Raw genomic sequence first — 22020 nt, forward strand, 5'->3', positions numbered from 1 at the left:
TGCATAGAGATGGAGTGGAAGGTACCGGGATGGTGCAGTCCTTTGGGGGAAATACACAGGTATAAGAGTTCAAAGGAAAGAACCAGGGAGTAGGGATCCATAGTATAGAGAGAGAAGGTGGGTTAGAGACCGTAGAACACTTGTGTTGTGAAAGCCATGGTCAGGTGTAAGGGTGCCAAAGAAAATGATGCTTATGCATACCAAAGTCTGCAGAGAGTTTCATGTTGTCAGACACAGGACATCCCAACTGGAATTTTAATGGTTGTTTGTGTTTCCATTCATGCAGGTGCATGAGGGTTGACTGTGCACTAGGAAGCAAGTTGAGTTCTTTAATCTATAAAGAACATCTAAATGGGAGGGAGTGTCTCATAGGAATATAATTGAAAATATTAACGAGTCTTGGTTCATTAACTGAAGTAATGTCCAAATAAGCCAGATAGTTTTACCCAGAGGAAAGTGTAAACTGTATTACTAAAAGTGGGAAAATATAAATGATAAGCAAAATCTCTGAAAGACAGTGTCCATGCCTGTTAACTTAATTGTGTTATCAAAGAATAATCTCTACATGATTTCAATGCTTTTAAATTAATTGAGACTGATTTTATGGCCCAACATATGGTCTACGTTGGTGAAAGTACAAAGCACACATATCCTGCTTCTGTTGAGTGTAGCTTTCTCTAAATGTCAATAAGGTCAGGATAGTTGATAGTGTTGTTTTGATCTTCTACATTTTTATAGGCTTTTTTGTCTACTAATCATATAAATTGCTGAACAATGGATGTTAAAGTCTCCCACTATAGTCATAGAATTTTCTCATCTCTGTAATTTGCCAAATTTTGATTCACATATAGTAAGGCTGTTTTTAGGTGCCTATATATTTAAAGTTTTTAAGGCTTGAGAAGAATTTACCTTTTATCATTATGAAATATTCCTCTTTATATCTTGTATATTTGTCTTCAAGACTTTTATCTGATATTAAAATAGCCACCCAGCCTTCTTATGCTTTCTGTTTGCAAGCTATACAGCATATACAGTATAGACTATATGTACTCTTTCCATTCATTTATTTAATCTATTTGTATCTTTAAAGAGTTTCTCTTGTAGATGGCATTTAGTTGAGTCTTGCTTTATGATGTATTCTGAGTGTCTCTACCTTTTAATGGGAGTTTTAGTCCATTAACATTTATGCAATTATTGATATTATTAGATTTAGACCTTATTTTATTTTATTACTTTAGGTGGCTTATTGTTTTCAATCATTACCTTCAATTATTTTGTTTCCCTGCTTCTCTTTCCTGACTTCTTTTTTATTATTTGACTTTTTTTTAGTATTCCATTTTAATTTGTCTATTTGCTTCTAGCTATATTTGGTCAACACATTTAAATGTAACATAGTTATTTGAAATAGTATATTTAATGATCAGAATTATATAATCAAAGTAATATTTATGGTTATAATCTACTATTAAGGTCTTATTAGAATATTAAATCTCATTTCACTCTGTATAGTTTTAGAAATGTGGAAATTTTATAGGGTTCCAGAAAAGAAAAACAGGAATGATAAAAAGGTTGGAACTAGAATAAAAGAAAACTGAGCAGACATAATTTGGCCTGAAAAAGAGAAAGCAAAGAGATAACTTTTGCCTTAAAATAGATGAAGTATTTTCATGTGGTAACCAGCTGTTTTCACCTCTACCCAAAAGAGGAGAAAATAACACTAATTGTTACAAGGTGGAAATTATGGTTGCCAAGGGGAAAAAGTCTTTACTAATACTGTAAATGTGCCATTGATGCTAAAGTTATTGGCAAATGTTAAATAACATATTTATCTTAATATCTTTAAGAAAGCATTCTGTATATCCTTGATATCTATCTGCCTGTCCTCATTTCTACAGAAAGCCCATAATCAATTTTACTTTGATTATTTTAAATTAGGTATAGATTATCTACTTGTAGGGAAGGATTAAATTATATTGAGGATTTAGTAAAATATTATAATTTTGAAATGAAATGCAAGTTATTCTCAACTTGATACACTTGAGGAAAATATCTAAAAAAATACTAATATTCATGGATAAGGTTGCAGATTTAGCAAATAAAATTACAGAATGCCCAGTTAAATTTGAATTTGAGATAAACAGTAAATTATTTTTAGCATGTTTCTTGCAATAACTGAAATATACCTATTCTAAAACATTATCTTTTTTGTCTTTTTAGAGCCATGCCAGTAGCATATGGAGGTTACCAGGCTAGGGGTCTAGTCCAAGCTATAGCTGACAGCCTACACTAGAGTCACAGCAACACCAGATCCAAGCCGTGTCTGCAACCTACCCCACAGCTTATGGCAACACCGGATCCTTAACCCTCTGAGTGAGGCCAGGTATTGAACCTGCAACCTCATGGTTCCTAGTCAGCTTGCTTCTGCTGCGCCACAACCAGAACTCCACTAAAAGTTTATTTATTATTTATTATTTTTTTGAAATTCAAATTTAAATGGGCAAGTGTACTTCATCTGGCTATGTTATTAAGGGATACATAAGCTTAAAAATTATAAAAGCACTCGATGTCTTAGATCCTTTTTCTATGTAGGGGCAAGGAATGAGATGTTTGCCATGTATCTGGGTGTTTCTCTGAACTAATTAGATATATTGATAACTTTGGCCAGAGATGTGGGAGGTATGTTTCTGATACAGTGAATGGCTTTGTCAATATTTTCACTGTTAACTCTCACTGAACCATCCATAATCATCTACCAAAAGAAACCTGATTTTCAGAATACTTTCTATTAAGTTGTATGGATATAGACAAACAACTTTCTCTCCTTTCTGTTTATGAAGTTGCAGACACTTATGGTACAGAAGTCGCTGGAGTGTACGACCTAAATGATGGCTATTGTGATTGTCTCCAAAGATGAGTGCCAAGAGTTCTTTCCCTCCGATTCTCACATCAAGAGATAGAGAGGAGAGAACTATGTCTAGATACTCATGTCGCAACAGAAGAAAGGGTGGGGGAAAAAACTGTAACTGCAATGTATACATCTAAGGATAACCTGACCCCCTTGCTGTACAGTGGGAAAATAAAAAAAAAAATAAAAATAAAATAAAAATAAAAATAAAAAAAATAAAAAAAAGAGATAGAGAGGATAAATTAGCATGATTGATCTTGAGACACTCTCTCGGAACCCAGATGTGATGCTGTGAGAAGCTCAAGTCACCTGGAGAAGCCGCTTTTGGGGATTTAACTACCTCAGTTGACTCCCAGCCCACAGTCAGCAGCAGCTGACAGTCATCCAAGTGACCCATCCGGGATACTGGCGAAGACTCACCTTAACCAAACTTTAGTCAAGCTCTTCAGAGCCCTTTTCCAGGTCAGTCTTTAACCTTAGCTTCATCCTTGCCAGACCTGCAGAACCTAGTTTTAGTCAGAATACTGCAAAGTCAGTTTGGAGAGAATCCGCCTCCCTCCTGACTTGGTATCTGACCAGTCCTGCTGTCTAATCAATTCCTCGCTCACTTTCCTTTATATCTGATCACTCTGTTCGACCCTCAGAAAGAATCCTGCTCGGTCAGTTTAGAAAGAAAGAATTCCCCCTATTCTTGACATCTTCTCTTGGTAATTTTCTGGTAACCTCGCAGTAATCTCCCCTCCTCAGGTCCCACAATTTACTTCAAATCCCCACTTGTTTTGTTTGTTTTTTTACAGCCACACCTGGGGCATATGGAAGTTCCTGAATCTGAGCTGCAACTGCCAGCCTATGCCACAGCCACAGCAACATGGGATCCAAGCCTCATCTGTGACCTATGCTGCAGCTTGCAGTCTCACTGCGCAAAGCCAGGGATGGAACCTGCACCCTCACAGTCACTATGTCAGGTTCTTAACCCACTGAGCCACAACTAGAACTAGAACTCTCTGACTTTTTCTTGTATTGTTCAGAAATGAACCTAATTCTCTGCTGAGTTTTCTTTCTCCCTATTGCAGTAGTTCCTTAAAAATCTGTTTTCACCACTTTATTATCAGGCTCTGGTCTTCTTTAATAACATTGGACCCAGTTAAACTGTCAGATGATTATAACCTCAGCTGCCTGCAACATAGTGGGAGGCCCTAATTGGGAATCTTCAAGTTTAGATAGTCAACGTATAGAACTGTAATAAATAATAATAGATTATTGTTTTAAGCCACTAAGTTTTGGGGTAGTTTGTTTTGCAATCCATAACTGGAATATTTATCTGAGGATGTTTTAGAAGGTGACAAATTCTCATCAACAGGGCACATTAGTGGATAAACAAAGGGATACTTTTCTGGCCAATATTAGTGGATAAACAAAGTGTACCTTTCTGGTCAATATTAAGTACACTTTTAAAGGTATAAAAGTGTTTTCCTCATTATATAGCAAATAATACAGGATAGTGGGTGGCACTTATAGCTGAGTTGAAATGAGTGGAATCAATACTATTTTATCTTTATTGCTTAAAAATAGAGGAATCAATAACAGATTCTATTTGTTTAATATCTTCTCCTCTGTTATTCCTCTGTTATTAGCATTTTCATGATGTAACCTAATTTAATCATCATAATAAATATATGATGCTCCTGTTATTATCTCTATTTTACTAAAGAGGAAACCAAAGTCTAAAGTGGTTAAGTAATTGCATTTAATATTTCACAGTCAGGATTTAAATCAATGCCTTCTCATTTTCAATTCCAGGCTCTTTTCCAGGACACTCAGGCCAGACTGAAATAATAAACTGAAATCCAAATCTGGAAGTATCAGCCCAGTTTATGAATTCTGAAGCCATTACTGTTATGAGGAGTGAATACTGTTTTACTTTTGGGACATTCATACTGGGAGAGACTTGGTGTTTTCAGAAGTAATCACACAACAAAAAAAATCACTTAGATTGAATTTCACTCTGGAGATGATAGTATTAGTTTCTTTCAAGTTTCAGTTTGGGTTTTATTTTAATGAGAACAAAATGTGCCTTTATGGAAGGAAATATAAAACCCAGAGAGGGAAGTGCCTTGAAATAGATCTCAGGATAGACAATGGCAGAGAAGCTACTAGAATCCTCACCTCCTGATTTCTACCTGAGAGACCTTCCTACCTCTCCAGAAATCTTAGACCAATGACGGTAATTTGGTAACATATGTGTGAGTTCCTAAGGAAAGCTCAGTAAAAAAAAAAAAAAAATGCTTTCCATATGTGTTAAATCTAGACACTGTTTTGCAACTTCAGGAAATAAAAGGAAGCCTCCCCCCAAAAGTGCCAGGTATATCTCAGATGCCACTCAGTGGGAAGGGCTCCTCCCTGGACATCCTTAAAAACACACTGCTTGACACCCTACTTGTCATTTCTGTCCCCATAGTCGGGTCTTAATAAGATAATCCAGAGCAGTTCTGTCCAATAATATTTTTCACATTAATAGAAATGTTTTCTAATTAACACTGTCCAATAGGGTAACATTAGCCACAGGTAGCTACTGAGTGCTTGAAAGGTAGCTGGTGAGACTGAGAAACTAAATTTCTAACTCTGTTGAATTTTAATTAATTTAAATTTAAATAGCTATGGTGGCTAGTGGTTACCTTATTGGACAGCTCAGGACAGACCACAAAGGGATCTTGCCCATCTTTGTAAAAAGGAGAAGCAGCCCTCTCTGCTTTCTGGACTAAGGAATTTCTGCTGTGTTGGGTCATGACGCTATGTAAGCACATGTCATTGGTTTTGAATCTTAAAATCATATTCAATTTTTCTAAAAGTTCATTTAAATTAATGTTTAATGCAATAGACTAGAAAGAAAGAAAAACAAAGTTCTATATGCTTCATTTACGGGTGCTTTATTGTTCCTTCCTTTAAGCCTCACCTTCCTCCATCCAAACTAAGAGCAATGGAAATGGGCTGGGAGTACAGTTGTCAGATAAAATACAAGATGCACAGTTAAGTCTAATATATATTTTTAGTACAGGTATATCCCTTATACAAATTTTGGACAAATTACACTTTGATAATAGTATTTTAGCAACTATACTTCTAAAATGCCCAATTAATTTTGAATTTCAGATAAGCAACAAATAATATTTTTTTGCTTATCTGAAATTTGTTGCTTATCTGAAATTCAAAATTAATTGGACATTTTAGACGTTTAGTTGCTAAAAATAGCCTAAGCTGGGAGAGGGGCACAAAACCAGCTTTGGGGAGATGGTTTGTACTCTCTAAGTAACAGAGAAAAAGAATAGTGCCAATTGGTGTCAGGGAAATTCTGAGACGCTCTAAGCTCATGGGCAAGCCAGATAGACTGCTCATCTTCTCAGGACAGCAAGGTGAAAACTGCGCAAAGCTACTCTAAGTAGGAGAAACTTGTAGGAAGCTTCAATTTTCAGCTAGGTAGACTCATGGTGGTGTCAGTGAGATCTGGAATCATGGAGAATTATCACAAAATTTTTAGTCTCATGTAACCACCACCCTGGTCAAGAAATAGAAAGTAATCTCCCCAAGTGCCTTGTTTCATCTTCTAGTCACTACCCCTTGCTCATCCTCAAAGATAATTGTTACACTGACTTCCTGCACCACACATGAGTTTTGCCTGGCTTTGGACTTTATGTAAGTGTGTCTTCTATAGTATAAGTTTGTTTCTGGAAGGAGCAGAGAGGCATTGGCCATCTCTCACATTACCTAATACACTCAGAAACAGAACACCTTTGATACTGCTCTTACTCTCCGTGGACGGTGGACTTCTATCTGTGGTTCTCTCTTACCCTTAGGCGACAGCCCTTTGTGGTCTCAACCATAATTCTGGGTGTTTCTCTCAGGTCTCCCCTCCTCAGTGGAACCTGGAATTCAGGTTTGATCTACTTGCCCTGTGTGATTCTGTCTGATGCTCTTTATCCTCATCTCAGTCTCCCAGGGAATCACATGCATCTCTAAGGCACAAGCTGCCTCCTCCCTGGCTCACCTCTCTGGGTTCTCTTCTTCTCTTGGCTCTTGATTCTGTAGTTCTCTGTTTTATTAGCTGTTTAATACCCTCAGGTGGATTTTTGTTTTTCAACTTAGCTAGTTATTCTCAGCAGAAAAGCCAGTTTTGGTTCCCCAGTTTGCCAATTCTAGAAGTAGATTCTTCAATATGTGTGATCTTGATGCATCCTCTACTCATGGACAGGACTGTAGACCCAATTCAGCCTCAGATCTAGCAGTGCTTCTGCCAGAGAAGGACACATTTCTGGGCCAGAATCAAGTTATTTGGGATCCAGAAGATGAGATGAGTTTTACTGGGACATGTACCAAGGAGGAAGCAGCAGCAGTATTTGGGCAGTGTTCATGCTGTCTCTTCTGTTCCAGCTAGGAAAACAAAAACTCAGTAATATGTTGAAATATGCTACAATGATTTTCCTAAATCTGGTTCATAACTTGAGGTCATGAGCTTTTATCTTTTTTTCTAAAAAAATAAATAAATAAAGGAGTTGACTATTACTGTTGAATCACATATAACAATTATACTGTCAAAAACCCATTTGTTAATTTAACATTCATTTAAGTTGAGTGATTAAATCCTAATAAATCAAGACCCCCTTCCCTTCAAATATATTCTTGGATTTCCCTAACATTGTGATAAGCTAGCTACCACAAATAGGGTTTTTGGTCAAACTTAAAAGGGGTATGCAATAGTTAAAATGAAAGTTTCATGGAACGTTTTCTACTCACCCCATCCTCCAGCATAACAGCAGAAATGAAAAATGTAATATTGAGGCACACATGAGATAAAGTGAAATATTCTTTATTTGTTGCTATATCTTGTGCTATGATTGTGGTTTTAATAACTTTCTGGATGAATCACTGAGAAGAGCATTGACATGTTTTCAGTCCAAATTTCCGAAAGTATATTTTATTTTCTTCCCTCTGGACCTTAATTTTCTTCCTGGCTTTTGCCAGCGAGGAAAGATTGTCAATAATTTTATTATCTCTCATAGACAAAAGGTGGAAAGAAATCTTCCTGCCTAAATAATGTGTGGAAGCTACTGTATGACCCAGTAAATAATGTGTTAAATTACTTTTAGAATGTGATATATTTTCCCTGTCACCTCCAATACAAAATTTCTCTGTTTTGAAGTAGTATCATGGAATGTTATCATGATTTAACTAAAGAATTTTAGTTCTTGCTTCATTTCAGATTTCTTACAATGAAGAGAATTTTTTTTGTTTTGCTTTCTTTAAAGAATAGTTGTTTTACTATTGTGTGTTGTGTTTAGTGTTGTGTCAATTTCTGCTGTACAGCATAGTGACCAAATAATACATACACTGTTTTTCTCTTACTATACATATATCATACATTCTTTTTCTCATACTATAGTCCATCGTGTTCTATCCCAAGAGATTGGATATAGTTCTCTGCACTGTACAATAGAACTTTAAAGCCATTAGACTATCCACCCACTGGGGGACTGAGCTTTGCCAATGTTCCTCACTGGTGTGTCTTGCACACCCAGAAGTAGCTGGCATAGTAATGACCTTTGGTAAATACATGTTGAATAAACAAAGGAATAAAACTGTAGAACTGTAGAATATTAGCGATTAAGTGAATTTCAGAGGTCATGGAGGCCAAACCCCTATTCCACAGATGGGGAAACTGTCAAGGCCCACATCTTCAAGCGACGCATTCAAAGTCAGAGAGGGCAGAATGATGGAGAAGCAGCTAAAACTCGTATCTAATCTCCCGATCCCAGATATTAGTGCTCTCGTCATCCTGGTATCATAAGTCCAAAACCCAATACAGTCTTGAGGTTAAAACTGAGAGGTCCCACTCCATCGAAGGATTTGCTGTTATAGTAAGCAGATTAACTTTTTTAAGTATCTGTAAAGAACCACATTAAATGAGGGACCATTTTCCTAAGGGCGTTTCTACACAGTGGGATGTACAAAGACCCAGTTACTTCTGCTCAGTGTGGGGCAATGGGACAAGCTATAATTGTTGAATTTGCCCACATTTTGAACCCAGTTGAACACAGTTGAATTTCACCCTCTGCTCTATTCTGCTTCTTCTCCTTCCCTTTGACTGGTATTGATCCCTAATCAATAATTTGCATCCTAAACTCTTATCTCAATGCCTGCTTCTGGAGACCCCAAGCTTTGACTGGTCCTGTACTCCATTAACTCCATCTCCTCTAAAAAATATTATAAAGTTGGATTTCTTTACACTATCTTTAGGGAGTCTCTTCTCTACAAATACCCATGTCCATAATATCTGTATATTGCCATCTGTTGCCACACCACCCTATGAGCTTCATACTGAAGTTCCTTTCCTAATATCAAAGACGGTTTACTCCACCCACTAATTCCAAAAGTTACGATTTTTCTATTATACCACATTGTCCCAACAAAACTCTTTTCTCCAAAGTCCCATTCTTTTAGACCTCTCTTATATCATAAAGACAGTTAAGAAATCTAGTAACTTATGATGGAGCAATGATAATGTGAGAAAAAAGAATGTATACATATATGTGTAACTGGGTGACCATGCTGTACAGTATAAAAAAATAATGTATTGGGGAAATAAAAAAAAACAAATTTATTAACAAAAAAAGTTAATCAAATAAATTAGCCTCCAGTATGTTGGCTTCCCTAATCAGTTATTTAAAGGCAAGTCATTTAGTTATAAACTCTGCAAATATTTGTTCCATTTCTCTATTTCTCTTGCCCCCCTGCAGTGACAAGTACATGCTTCCAAAATATTTATTAACTACTATTTTCTCTGTCTTTAACATGTTACCATCTTTAATTCTACCAACAAATTTATGTATGTCAGATACTACTATTGATATTTCTAGATATTATAATACCCATCTAGCAGTTAAGGACACTGAGGCTAAGAGACTTAAAAACAAAATCCAGGCTCACACAGCTGGTAAGTGGCAAATCAAGTTAAAATTCTCAACTGAATCTTCCTACTCTAAGTTTGAGGCTTCTTTAAGGCTCTAAAAGAGAAACCACAAATATTCAGACAATTTGTTAGCTGAAGACCTCTCACAGGACCTGTAAAGTGGCAGAAAACTGTCTTAGAAAGACAATCTACGCTTTGGAGACTCATGCACAGAAGTTTGAATCATGGCTTTGGGCAAGTTACATGACTCGTGGCTTTAACTACCTTAACCATAAAATGGGGATGGTCTCTGCCATACATTTGCCATGTAGGCTAGAGATAATGGATTAACATTCCTTGCACAATGCCTTGCAAAAATGAAAAATGGTTATGATAACTGGTATCAGTAATGCAGTCTTTGTCTGAATGCACGTCTTTAAAATTAGACATAGATTGTAAGGGGTGTGTTTACCTGTGGGAATGAGAGGTTCAGGAAACATACTTCATTGCCTTCTTCCTCAACTCCATGTTTATTCCAACTGAAGCATGACAAGTGTATTTTAACAATGGGTTCAACATACCCAAGAATATTTTAGTTAAAACAGCTCTACTTAAAAACATTTAGTTAAGTATTGAAATGGCACAAGACCATGACTGCAGCTTTTAACTAATCCTCTAGGCTCTTTATAACCAAATAATTACTCAGCTTTCACAGAAAGGTCAGGTAATGTCTTTGTTTTCATGGGTACATTTGAAGGGAATGGTACTAGCTTAACCTTATAGAAGTTTTGTCTAGAATAGTACTTCTCTTCAATGAAATGACAAACATTATTCAACATAGACTAATAAAATTCTGTAATTTTCTTTTCAAATAGGTAACTTAAATATTCACATGCTTAATTATAATTTTGGTGGCTGCTATTTCCCTTAATATAACTCTAAATAAATGTAAAACAAAATAAATGAAGAGTGAAAATAATTGGGTAACTTTTGTTTAGTTTTCAGACTGTAAATGTTAAATGACAGCCATCCCATTTCTTGAAACTTCTCTTCTTATTATTCATAAATTCATGCAAATTATATTCATTTAGCTAGAGTTTCCTGCAGAACTTGATGGTATAATTATAACTACTGCCTTAGATTAGCAGTATCTCATTGACACTGTAAAGAATTATTTCACAACAGAATACTACTCAGCCATAAAAAAGAACAAAATAATGCCATTTGTATGCAGCTAGAGCATCTCATACTAAGGGAAGTAAGTCAGAAAGAGAAAGACAAATGCCATATAATACCACTTACATGTGGAATCTAAAATATGGCACAAATGAATCTATCTACAAAATAGAAACAAACTCACAGACATGGCAAAGAGATTTGTGGTTGCCAAAGTAGAGGAGAGGAGGAGTAAAATGGACTGGGAGTTTTGGGTTAGTAGATGTAAACTATTACAATTAGAATGGGTAAGAAATGAGGTCCTACTGTATAGCACAGGAAAATATATCCAGTCACTTGTGATAGAACATGATAGAAGATAATATGAGCAAAATAATGTGTGTATATATATATTATATATATATATGTATATATATATGCATGACTGGATCATTTTGCTGTATAGCAGAAATTGATAGAAAATTGTATATCAACTACACTTTAATTAAAATATTTAAAAATATTTCAGTGAAACATTTGACAAGAAGAGATTTCATGGGGAGAAAAAGGGTCACAGTTTTAAGGGAGAAAATTGGGTTTAAAAGACCTACTGCCCAGTATTCAATTCCCTTTTCTTTTTCAATGATATAATTAATTATTGGGAGTGGTAGCAGTGATGATAGCAATATACTCCACTAAAATACTATATCTCTCAGTCACTTTGAGGATAAAAGTTTTTAAACAACTGCATTTTGCTCAATGAGATGTAAGTGAAATTTGTTGTCAGACATGGAGGAAAAAAAAAACCCTCAAAAGGAGCTCTATCATAGCTGGCATGTTCTAATTGTCCCTAACTCTTTTCTTTCTTCCTACCTGAAACAAGAACATATGTCATCCCCTGCATATCCATGCAGAGATAAACACAGATAGAGATGGCTAGGTTGAAAGAGAGAGTCTGGATCCCTGATTCTATCATGGAACTATTATAAGAGGCCTAAGAATCCTCTTCCAGATTTCAAGTTACATGAGAAAAAGTCAACTTTGCACTATTTTTAAGTTGCTGGTTCCTGCAACCAAGAGCTGAATATAATTCTTAAGTGGTAAGGGGATATACTTTGAAATTAATAATAAAAAAACTGGACATATCTATTTTTTTTCTTAACATAAACTACAGAGAGTAAAATGAAATAAATCTTCTTGGCTGTCAGGGAAAAGTAGAATATAAAAGGAAATTTTTTAAATGTTTGAGAAAAACAAGATTCTAGGTTTTGAGATACTTGACAGCAGAGATTGTGCTTTATTTTGTGTTGCTTCTCTAGCGCCCAGGACAAAGTAGTACACTGAAATGTAGGATCCCCATTTGCCTGAGGCTTTCCGAGTTTTAGCACTGAGAAAACCCCTCCACCTCAGGCAAGTCAGGATAGATGGTCACCCTACTGCAGGTACCCAATCCATTTCATGTATTGAAAAAACAAAGCCAGAGGGGAGTCTATATCTTGTGCCAGAAAACCCTGTTCTCATGCCTTCCCTCTTCCAGAGCTTTATTAATTGCCTGGATGAGGACATCAGTAGAACAAAAGTCAAAGAAGAAAACAAAAAGTAGAAAACAAAAAGAAGAAAGAACAGATATTTTGGAATCCAAATCCCAAAATATTTTTATACACTAGATAATGGACCAAGTATTACTAGAGAATTGGGACAGGTATTGTTTTACTTGTGAAACGAGAGTGTGTACGGGTATATGAGAGCTCTGTTTATTTAATAATGTGGCTTCCCCATAAAACTAAGATATTCTTAGCCTAATCCCAAGAGTTGGACCTTTGGTTTCCATGCTGGGTGAGAGGCTGTAAGTGCCATGGCAGTCAGGTAGATTTCTGTCCAGAGGACACTGATCGGGATGGCTAGGAAAACACACAGCACATTCTTACCCCAAGAGACTGAACACAGTTCCCTGTGCTGTACAGTAGGAAGTCCTGCGTTTTAATAAGGATGAAAGGAAAGACTCTAAAAGTGATTGCCCAACATTGTTGGGGGTAAACATGGAGACATTTTGGAGTTAATGGTATGACTTTGGGCAACTTTCTTTACTTCTTATTTCTCTCTTCTATGAAATGAGAAAACTGGACTAGGGTATCTTTGACTTAAATATTACAACTCCATGCTAGAACATTTTGTGTGAATAAGGATAACATAGTCTCTAAGTAAATACAAAAAGGTTATGAAGTTCCTTATACCTACCACAGCATCATGCAAATATATGCTCAAATGTAAGAAGCCACATGGGCACTTTTCTCAGGACCCATTTTTGAGCCAAGCTTTTAGTTATATTTTAGCACAGGATCCTCTTTGTCTAATGAACAGCTACTTTGAGCTACTTTGTGGTCCTAATAACTATTGCCATTTAGAACAAGAGAAAAATTGCCCCATCAAATTGGGTATCCATTTTTCTAATGTTCTTTCTATTTTAGATGAGAAGGACCTGATCTTCTATTATTATAATTTGGAAGGGAGGGGAGGGAGTTGAAGTCTGATTCAATGTGATTTTTCATTTAACAGGAGAAAAGCACATTAGTAAATTTCCTTTCATTTTTATAAAACAGAGTTTTGAGTCAATATTTCTAAAGGACATCTATGCTGCAGAACTTGGCTTTCACCATGGTATATACTATGTATGCAGCCACCAACTAGTTAATGTTAGAGTAAAGACAACCATTTATTTATCTTAGAGTAAAAACTTACCATTTATTTAGCACCCGCAAGGAGCAGATACTGAGCTATATAGCTTTCCTTCAGACCTTTGAAAGGCAAAGAGTTAAGTCATGAGGCCAGGTTTTGCAGCCATATCTGTCTGACTCTACAGCACAAAGTTGCACAGACAGTATCTCTTTCAATTCCACTGGAGATGATATTACACATGAGGATAGAGTTATGTGTTGCTTTGTGAATTACTTTTATTTCAAAGGCACTGGTGACATGGCCATTTGTCAAAGCATTGATTGCTCTCACATGACAAGTCATAAAATGCCTTCTCTTTGGTCTGTCTTTTGATCATTATTTTTAAATATGTGCTCAGGGTGTCTTGGTTTCTGTTGAATTCCAATGAAAGAATCCAGATTCCCTGAGGACAGGGGATATGATAAGGACAGGTAACGTGAGCCTAATAGTGGTTAATAAATTCATGCTACTCTTAGTTTCCTCTGTAAATAAGTTAATATTCCTCAGGCATTCTGCAGAGAAAAATGGTATTTTAGTGGGTAAGATGGAAAAGAAGGAAAGATTGAAACTAGAAGAAATGTAGAGCAAGGGAAACAGATATCATCCCCAAATCTTGGGCAAATCAGTGGGCACTCTAGCATCTACATGGCAACAAGAGAAACCCAGCCTAGACACTTGCTTAGACAATTGCTGATAATGAAAATTAAAGCACCATCACAGCGAAACCTGTAAGATATGATTGAAGTAGCAGTCTGGTAAAAGCCAACTTTCTGTATCTTTAAAAGAGAAAAATATATGAATTAAGCTTTTAATCTATGATATGACAGTCATTACTAGTTAACATGGAACTTCACGGAGTCTGAGCCCTGACAAATGGCAAATAGTAAGTCAGACAGGTGTAATCCCCTAGAGAATTAAAGCATCCTGAAGCAAGTCTGTTATTCAATATTTTGAAATGATATTAAAAATACATTATCCTTTTGCCTCATACCAGGTTTTAGATGTTTATATAAGGAAACAAAATAATCAAAAGTATGTAGAAATTATGAAATCATGGTCATTCATCCCCTTCTCAAGACACAGCAGCAAAGATTTGGCTGAGGACACCTGCCTCTGGCCTTTGTGAAGCCAGGATGGCTCAGAGAATTCCATCTGCCAGGGTTGCCACCACTAAACCTTAGCCTGAGAGAGGAGCACAGGTTTCTCATTCTCAAGTCTCCCAAATTTTCTGGATTCCATTGCCTATCTATCTTGAGGGAAACTACAGGCTATGGGGCAGAGGCAGAGCCCTGCTCAACTCTCACAGGCATCTAACACTCCCCTTCCTTCTCTGGTCTAAAAGTGTATTTGCTTTTTGGGCTGAGAGGTGAAAAGGTTGAGGGAGTAGGAGCGAAATTAAAAACTGGCTCAGAAAATATTCATTAATATTTTTCTTCCATATACTTTATATGACTAGGCTGAGGCTTTTCAACTGATCTCCTCAGGCATGACACTTGTAATCTTGTATCTGGAAAATCTTTACAGGGAAATTTTATAAGATTAAAATGGAATCCTCCAATACCAGCCAATGCCTTATACTAGGTAGCTTGGCAACACGACCTATGTGTTTTTCCTATATAATACAATATTATATACCACTAAAATTCATGTTGTAGGAGAATACTATTGAATGATACATGAGGTGAATTTCTTTTCTTTTTTCTTTTTTTTTTTTTTTTTTTTGGTCTTTTTAGGGCTGCACCTGCAGCATATGGAGGTTCCCAGGCTAGGGGTTGAATCAGAGCTGTGGCCACTGGCCTACACCACAGCCACAGCAACACCAGATCCAAGCCACATCTGCGACCTACACCATAGCTCACAGCAACGCTGGATCCTTAACCCACTGAGCAAGGCCAGGGATAGAATGTATGTCCTCGTGGATGCTAGTAGGGTTCATTAACCACTGGGCCACTGAGAAATGATGGGAACTCCCCATGAGGTGAATTTCAATTCTAAAAAATAAACCCCTATGTATTATATGCAACAAAAACACAGATAAACACCCATCAACAAACTCTCAGTGATTATCTCTAAGTAGTGAGATTATGCATGGTTTTAATTTTATTCCTATTTTCATTTTTAGTGTTTCCAAAATACTTTCATGAATATGTGTTACTTCTGTAATAAAAAAATTCAACAGAAAATAGCACTAAATGAGCTAGGGCATTTCCTGATCCCAAATAGCTCATGATGAGAAGATATTATTCTCTTGAGACCCTGTGGGAGGTGGGTTCCATCCAGGGGGTGACTCAGGAGCCATGGAGGCTCCTCCAGGCTCAAAACTGAGTAAACTTTTACCATACTAGAGTGTCCTCTGAGCAGCAACTGCGGGGAAGGGGAGGACAGGAATTCACTCTGAGTAGAAAGGGAACCCCCAGTGCAATATTGTGAGTGTTAAGTAAATAATGGAACAACTATTGACTGTATTACATTAGGTTTTATAATGCCATATGTCAGGATTTTCCAAATTTAACAAAAATGAAGAGTTTGGGAGACCAAGATTAGAAGTGTTCAGAAAGGAAACACTAAAGATAAAATATAAATATGGGAAATAGTATGATTCCAAATTGCATGGCCTCAGGAGACTCTAGAACATACAAGAGAGGTGGTAGCAAAATTGTGGAATATCTGAAGTCTAGTACCGATGTTAAGAAATAATATACCTGTGTTGCCTAAGGAAGAAACACAGGTGGACCTCTAGCAGAGTACCTCCAATTTTGTGCTTCCCATTCCCAAGTCATCCTTCGCTCTGCCGCCTCCCTGCCCTTTGTTCTGATAATTAGACTTATGCTTGGGATTTGCCTAAGGTGATGATGATTTCTGACTTTATCTAGAAAAAGTTCTAAAGGTCATTCTTATGATCCTATCTAAAAATATTGGAAATGTCATCCTGTGATGGGCAAGTGGAGTCGTACTACTCAGACTTTCTCCGTAGCCCAAGGCATGCATTATGTGAATTTATGGCTTCCCTCTATGTATGGTAAAGGTGTATATCAAAACTATATTCCTGAATTTCCTTAAGAATCTACTTTGGAATAATTTTTCAGAAAATTATCCAAAACTTCTTTGCACATAATTATATTGTAAGGGTGAAACATCTTTTGGGATAATGAGTTTTGGGTAGCAGTGCATGTCATAAAACTAATTAGAACTAGAATCACTAAATCAAGGTTCAAAAGTTCTTTATTGCCAGCTTGGACAAATCTTTCTCTGTGACTCTCTGTTGTCTCAATCCTAAGTGGAAAAAAATAACTTCTATGCTCTTAGAGCTGTTGTAAATGTGAAATTTTATGAAGTATTTCACAAATATCACAACATTCTTTCCATTTATTATCCACTCTGCAAAGTAATATTTCTCTACATTTTTCCTGGAACTTTGTTTAATATAAAATAGTGAAAATGCATTGAGTTGTATTCCTCCTAGATATGACAAAGAAGTTACTTTATGCATTAATATTCATAATTACAATCATCTATCAATCTTTATCTTTCCAGGTGATCATTCTATTTTAATAGTCTAACTTCCTTTATTCCCTGATAAAGCTAGGGCCCTTTGGGAGACAATGAGTAAGATTTTTCTACTATGATGGTTATTCCCAATCTGTAGGTCCACATTAAAATTTAACATTTTCAACAATTGCTAGAGTATTGCTACCACCTCTTTAAAATGGAGGAAATGCCTTTCCACATAATAAAGGCATGGGGATGAGTATATAAAAAACTTAAGATGAGGGAGTTCCTATAGTGGCTCAGTGGTTAACGACTCCAACTGGTATCTATGAGGATGCAGGTTCAATCCTGGCCTTGCTTGGTGGGTTACGGATCTGGCATTGCTGTAGGCTCAGATCACACCTTGGTATAGCTGGGGCCTAGGCCGGCAGCTGCATCTCTGATTCAACCCCTAGCCCCTAGCCTGAGAACCTCCATATGTGATGCATGCAGCCCTAAAAAGACAATAAATAAAAAAATAACTTAAAATGAAGACTTGGAGATCAGATTAAAAGTGTGTTGTTGTTAAGAATTTATCATCCTGTTTTTATCCCCTTTAGTCATCTCTTGGCCCTCCAAGCATATTTCCTGAACTCTACTAAAGATAAGAACTTGTAAAAATAACAGAGATAGTATCCTTATCCTTAAAGCTTATGGTCATGATAGGAAGGTGTATCATACATAAGAAACACAATAGGAATATTTATAAAAGGCTGAAAAGTGCTATTGACCACAGGATCGATCATTCCCAACTCTGTACACAGTCATGGCAATCTAGCTACAAGATTAAGATGATGGAGTGCACAAAAGCTCCAAGTTTTAGAAACCTTAGAATTTTATATAGAATAAGATCTCCTCTTCATCCTGTCTTTATATTCCCTTTGCAATTCAATCACTCCACCTGCCCATTATACAATATCCCACATCCATAAAAAGGAGAAGAGGCCATTGCCAGAAAGAGGAAAGAACCAGTGTTGGCTTTGTTGATATCCAGGGACTTCAAGTTTTCTGAGAGGTGGAGATTTGTTATTCAGCCATTGAGATGTGACCACCAGTGCCTTGGTGCCAATGATCCTACTCAACATACAAGACAAACATCTTTGATACATAGTCCTGGCCAAGGAATGGTCAGAAATTACTTCCTGGTTCTATCCTTATCATGCATAAGACTATGACAGTTTTTAATTTTAAACAAGATATAGAATTTCTCCACAAATATAGGGTATTGAAGAGTGTTTTAATGATTCTAAAAGATACTTTTCTTGGGAAAAAAAGAGGGGAGGAATGTAAATGTAAAAAAGAGAATCAGGGGTGGAAGTGGGATTGAGGGAGGTTTGAAATTTTCTCTGAATCCTCTTACTTCCAGAAATCAAATGCCTTAATTCCATTTCTTTGCAGGCCTCTCCAATCCAAAGTAGTGTGACTAATGTTGCCTTGGGCAGAGTGGACCGTGTGTACTATGGGTGTTTAGAGAGAAGAGACCACAGTAACTTAGTGGACTTGGGAAGGTTTCATGGAAGAGGTAAAATTTCAGCCAACAAAAGAGATTAAAAGACTACAAAAGGAAGTAAGCAAGACATTCTTCAGCACAGAAAACATAAAGTTGATTCATATGAAAGTAACTTAAGGTTTACAATCTCTCCTTCATTCTAAGTTTTCCGTAACACTTATTTCCCTTCATTCTCCAATCTGCAAGGACACAGAGATGAGGAATTTATTAAACTAATTTCTTAATTCCTAATTGCAGCCTCTTTATTTATCTGAGAAAATAAGTTTTATCTTAAGTGGCTAATTCACATGCCTCTTCCTTCAACAACATACATTGTAAAGTCCCTACTTTGTGAAAAAAATGTTTAAAATAGTCTACCTTGCTACTTTTTAAATTAATCGCCATATTCAAATTCTTGACACCAGAATCCCATGCTAAGAGCATAATTTAGAATAATGTGTTTTTTTCTCTCCACTGTAATCAGCTTCTGCTGGTTTTTCTCTTTTGCAGAATTTATGACTTGTATGTTTTAGTGTTGCTATGGTTATCCCAGCTTCTTCCTTTTGGTCTGTTAACAATGAATATTTTAGATATCTTGTACTTTATACCGTTACTGAAGTTTTTTTTTTTCTACCGCATGATATGAAGCTAGAATCAATATCTCTTTCTTTCTACTACAGTTATTTATGAGAAAATAAACTCTCATTGATTCAAAGCCTAAAAGAAGGCTTACTGTGGATAAGCCAGAATTTTAATGCAGGTGGAAGTGAAACCTTCAGAAACAAGTCCCTCTCACAAGGCAGGAGACGCTGACCTTGGGTTTCTCACCATTCCCCCTTGGCGATAATCTGTGCTTTAATTCTTCCCAGCGTGAGTCTCACTCTTCTCTTTTTTCATCTATCTCAAGCTAGGAACCTCTGACTCTCATTTTCTGCAGGGTTTCACCTTAAATGGAAGAAAGTGAAAAACTCACACTCGTGTCTGAGAGTGGGGGAACCTCAAAAGGAGAGAGTTCTCGCCACTGGGATTGGGTCACACATTACAAATTATGGAGAATTATAGAAGAATAGGGGAAAGAGTACAAATACACGAAATTCTTCTTCTTGTCAAATCACATTGCTATCTAAATCTAATCCTAGTGAGCCAATGCTCTGAATTACTGTTACAGCAATCAGTGTTTAGAATGAAGTGAGTTAAAAAAAAAAAAAAAAAGAAAAGAAAAAAGAAAAGGAGTTCCCGTCGTGGCGCAGTGGTTAACGAATCCGACTAGGAACCATGAGGTTGCGGGTTTGGTCCCTGACCTTGCTCAGTGGGTTAACGATCCGGCGTTGCTGTGAGCTGTGGTGTAGGTTGCAGAGGCGGCTCGGATCCCGCGATGCTGTGGCTCTGGCGTAGGCCGGTGGCTACAGCTCCGATTGGACCCCTAGCCTGAGAACCTCCATATGCCGCGGGAGCGGCCCAAGAAGTAGCAACAACAACAACAACAACAACAACAAAAAGAATGAAGTGAGTGATGTAAAGAATAAACATTTTTAAGCTGGGTCGGATGTTGTGGATCTCTGACCTCTGGTGTGAATTTGCAGTATTAGTTTTCAAGGCTATATTTTGCATGGTTTCTTCCCAGGTGCTCTGGGGTCTTTGGATTTGAAAAGAAATCTCTCCCAAGGACATAGATAAGTGAGTTAAGGAAGCTACAATCCTCGCTAACCTGCATTTGAGTTTTACTTATAAAAATAGAACTACAACTGGGTATTCTTTCTCCAACTATTCATTTTAAAATGTACAAACCAGTTTGGGTTTCCAAAGGAAATCCTGTTTTTTGCTCCCCCATGGGTTATAAAATACTTTTGAACAAGTTTAGCTAACCTTATCACTTCTCAAGGACTTGGACTCCTTGCTCTGACTATCCTTGCCAACTACAGGATGAGATTGTTTTGACTGGCACATGTCTTCTTTCCCACTACATGACTTCACTGGACATAGGAGCAGCATCTTAAATTGTTGATGCCAGAATTTAGCAGAGTGCCTGCCAAAGCACAAGTGCTCAATAAATGCTCATTAAATTGAAATGTTTACACTCTTAAATGGCTCAAGAGATAAATAGATGTAATCTTATTATAGACTCTGAGTGAGGTTTCTGTGATCCAGAGGTAAAGCAATAGTGTGAGACTGTTCTCCTATAGCCTAATTCCCAGGACAGTAATTTTGTATTGATTAACTTATAAATAAGAAGCATTACACTTTCTAATCAAAATTCATGTCTACATCAGCTGTCGGTTTGTCCTTCCGTAGTACCTGGGAAGCATTATTAATAAGTCAGAGCTTGTATGTTTATTACTAATGATCAGTTCCCAAGAGGACATGGAGTGACTTACAGAAATATTTATACCATATATGTTTATTTAAAATAAAGAGTCATAAGTGGCAAAGTGGGAAGCATATGGAGGAAGGAACACCTTTCCAAGAAAAAAAAAATGAGCAAAGCAAGGGTCTTGCTTGACCTCATCTCTAATAATGGTTAGGACTGGTTCAGCATAATTGGATTCAAGAGGGATCACAGTACAAGCAGAGGTGATGAAAGGAAGGGCAGTGCATAGATCTTCTAGAAATGAGGTCTAAGACAAAGGCATGGCCAGGGATAAAGAAATTAGACTCAACCACCAGAAAGACAACAAGCATTTATTGAAGAGCTTTAAGCAAGATAATGAGTGAGATGAATCAGACTTGTGTCTTTAGAAAGATTCATTCTAGACTTTAATTTTTAAAGTCTACTGTACATGGATAATTTTGGCTGTAGGAAGACACCCACACTGGAAGCTTTTACATCAGCCTACATGGGGATAAACTGTAGGTAAAAAGGAAGAATGCATATGAGCCTTTTAAAAGGAAGGTGAAACAACAAGAGTTGTCCCTCAGTGTAGAATATGTTGGAGAAGGAAGAGCATAAATGACCACATGACTTCTATGATTGTCTTGATGATGATTGTCTCATTCATCAAGATTAGGAACGTAGGAGAAAGAGCAAGAACGTTTTGAATATGTTGAGTCTCCTGAGATGGTGGAGAAGAGGAGGAGAGTGCTACTCAAAAATATTTTAAGTCGATATATGTATATGTGTGACTGAATCACTTTATTGTACACCAGAAATTATCACAATTTTGTAAATCGACTATATTTCAATAAAACTTAAAAAATTAAAAAAGCAAACAAAAATATTTTACATCAATAGGACAGAAGAAGGACTAGAAGTCATCACTTATATTCTTTACTGTTCAATGCTATGATACA

Source organism: Sus scrofa, chromosome 15, assembly GCF_000003025.6.
Source record: "Sus scrofa isolate TJ Tabasco breed Duroc chromosome 15, Sscrofa11.1, whole genome shotgun sequence".
Lineage (NCBI taxonomy): Eukaryota > Metazoa > Chordata > Mammalia > Artiodactyla > Suidae > Sus > Sus scrofa.